Here is a 3,735-nt window from a genome sequence, read left to right on the forward strand (position 1 = left end):
AAACAAATATCTCAGCCATCAATCTTTTCCATGAACAAGGAATGAACGAGAAATACCACAGCCGTCAAACTTTTCCATCAGCCCCAAATTAGCATGTAATACGAAACAGATATCTCATCCATCATTTTTTTTTTCCATCAGCACGAAATGAACTTGAAATGGACAAGAAATATCTCAGTCATCAATCAATTACATCAGCCCAAAATGAAAATGGAATACAAAACAGATATCTCAGCCATCATTCTTTTACATCGGCCCAAAATGAACATGGAATAATCAACAAAATGTCGCAGTCACCAATCTTTTCCATGAGCAAGAAATGAACAATGGATTGCATAGTGTTATTATGTGTCTATGTTTATTTTTAGTATGCCATTTTAAGGCTGTCCTAACTGTAATTATCATTGCATGTGTATTGGCTGCGATGATATATGTGTGTTTTACTCTCAGTTACCTTTTGAAGGGTTTTTATTGTTGTCGTCGTCGTTGTCCACTGCGATTATTGAACGTGTATGGTTTGTTTTAGGTTGACGTCTAAGCATTTAATGTGTTTTATGTATACATGTGCAGTGACTGTGATTGTCGTGTATTGTTTATGTGTTTAACACCACAAACGAATTTCTCTTGTTGAAAAAAAAATAAAGCATTCTGTATTCTTTATAAACAAGAAATATTACAGCCAGTAATGTCAATTTTGCGTCAGCCTAAAATCAACATGGAATGAACAAAAGCTAGTATAGCCATCAAACATCTACATCGGCAAACAATCAACAAGTTAACCCTTTCACCGCCAGTCAATTTAGAGTACAAAATTCCCTTTTGGTAGAAACACAGAAAAGACAGTGGCTAAGAATAGCTGGGGATTCCCCCCCTGCGATGTATAGAAAATATGGCCTATCCTACCACCGAACATTAAGAGCAGTAGGTTCCTGTTTTACAGACCAATGAATTGTCACCTTTCAGTTACATGGGTCTTCTACCACGCCTGTGCATAAATGCGAGCTTGGCGGTGAAAGGGTTAAACAAAAACGACCATCGATGTTTGTCTTCAGGTAACTACCAACCAGGAATAAATAGCAACGACAACGACTGCCAGTGTTTCTTCACCAACAGACAATCAGCATGGGGGGGAAAAAATTAATAGATAAGCACCGACTGTAGCCTTACTTGTTTTCGATCAGCAGCTAACCAGCAACATGAACAACGGTGACATTTTTCGTTCAGGAAACAACCAGCAAAATAAAATCAACAAGTGTCATTTCGCCGATGTCCTCGTTCAGGAAACAAATAAAATCAACAAGTGTCATTCCGCCGATGTTTTCGCTCAGTAAACAACCAACAACTGTGCTAACCTTCGATTTTTAGTTTTCGTTCAGGAACAACCAGCAAAATGAAATTAATAAGTGTCATTTCGCCGATGGTTTTTTTTCAGCAAACAACCAGCAGCCTGAAGTTTCAGTTTCAGTTTCTCAGGGAGGCATCACTTCGTTCTGACAAATCCATATACGCTACACCACATCTGCTAGGCAGATGACCAGCAGCATGACACAACGCACGTAGGCCTTGAGTGCATGCCTATATACGTATTTAAAGTATACAAGGCCATAGTTCTCACCATACTACTCTATGGATGTGAATCATGGACGGTCTACAAACGCCACGCCAAAAAGCTGAACCACTTCCACACCACCAGCCTCAGAAAACTTCTCGGTATAAAGTGGCAAGAGAAGATCCCTGACACAGAGGTGCTCACTCATGCAAACTTGCCCAGCATCTACACCATCTTGATGCAGGCCCAGCTGCGCTGGGCAGGCCATGTAGTTCGCATGCCAGACCACCGGCTCCCCAAGAAACTGCTGTTCGGCGAACTCCAACATGGCAGGCCCTCCCATGGAGGCCAAAAGAAGCGCTTCAAAGATACTCTGAAAGCTTCTCTGAAGTCCTTCAACATCAGCCACGACACGTGGGAGCTGAATGCAATGGACAGACCAAAGTGGCGTTCAGCTGTCCACAAAGGCGCCAAATCCTGTGAGGCCACAAAATCGCTGCAGCAGAGCAACGCAGACAGGCCAGGAAAAGCAGTGCCAGCAAGTCCCTGACAGCCGCCATCATCCCCTGTCCACACTGCGTCAGAACCTTCTGGGCGCGGATTGGCCTGACCAGTCATCTGCGCACCCACAGAGCCCAACCCACCCACCCACAGGATGACTAAATGGTCCTCGTCGATCCCGGTGGACGAACCACACATACACATATTTGTGTACATATCAGAGCGGATTTCGTCTTCAGAAATTTGCCCCAGAGAACCACCGTTTTGTTGCCATGTGTTCTTTATCGGCGCGTCACGTGCGTGCTGCATACATGGAAACCAGTGATGACTGTGGTGATGATGGCTGGGGCCAGGACAGGAACGGGAGTTGCTTAATAAGCGATCTGAATGTAATTAGCAGTTCAGATATGAACCTTAATAATTTTTTTTACCAAATGTATCCAATCATCAGTACGTGTGACGGGACATTCTACAACATTCCTCCTCCTCCTCTTCCTCTTCATTCTCTTTTCCTCCTCCTCCTGTTCCACCTCCTCCTGCCCCTCCTCCTCCCCCTTCTCCTATTCCTCCTCCTCCTCTTACTCCTCTTCATTCTCTTTTCCTCCTCCTCCTCTTCCGCCTCTTCCTCCTCCTGCACCTATTCCTCCTCCTCCTTCTCCTCTTCCTCCTCATCCTCTTCATTCTCTTTGCCTCCTCCTCCTCCTCTTCCACCTCTTTTCCTTCTCCTCCTCCTCCTCTTCCACCTCCTCCTCCACCTCTTTCTCCTCTTCATTTTCTTTTCCTCCCTCCTCCTCCTCTTCCACCTTCTTCCTCCTATTCCTCTCTTTTCCTCCTCCTGCCCCTCCTCCTCTTCCACCTTCTCTTCTTCCTCCTCCTCCTCCACCTCTTGCTCCTCCTCCTCTTCCTCCTCTTCATTCTCATCGAAAAACAAACAAGACATGGAAGGAAATACAAAAACAACACAACATGAAAGTCAGCAACATCAAAAATGAAACAAACAAACAAACAAACAAACAAACAAAAACGTATGCTGCATGGTATCAGCATTCCGTCTTCTTGCTATCAAAGCAACTATAAACGACTGATCGCTGTTGCATAAAGGAATGTGAGAACGTTTTCACTGGATCAATATGGGTTCGAAATAATTTTCTATTCTTTTTTTTTTTTCTTTTTTTGTGCCTCGAACCTTTTATTGAAAGGGAAAAAAAAACAGAGAGAAATGTTCAGTGCTTGTTAGAGACATTTTATTTGGAAGACATAATAATATTTTTTTTAAATGAAAGCGCACTCTGTAAATTATCCATGACCTAAAAAAATGATTTTTTTTTAGGGGGGGGAGGGGGACGAGGGGGGCATTTGCATCACTCTGCAACAATTTTTTAATGCTCTTTTTTATTTAAACAAACAAAACAACAACAACATATAAGCACATATTTTGTATTCAAAACATATGACAAAGAAAAAAAAAAGAGGCAGAATTGAAAGAAGAAAAGACGACCAAAAACAAAACAACAACAACAATAACAACACCAACAAGGGAAAAAACAAACAAACAAACAACAACAACAACCAAAACCATTCACACAAAGATTGAGTGATAGATAAGAAGAAGGAAAAAAGGAACAGACAGACAGGCAGACGACGAAAGCGCATGAAATAGAAAATAAACAGGGAGCAGTCATGAT

The sequence above is a fragment of the Babylonia areolata genome, chromosome 10 (genome assembly GCF_041734735.1).
Source record: "Babylonia areolata isolate BAREFJ2019XMU chromosome 10, ASM4173473v1, whole genome shotgun sequence".
In the NCBI taxonomy this organism is placed as follows: domain Eukaryota; kingdom Metazoa; phylum Mollusca; class Gastropoda; order Neogastropoda; family Buccinidae; genus Babylonia; species Babylonia areolata.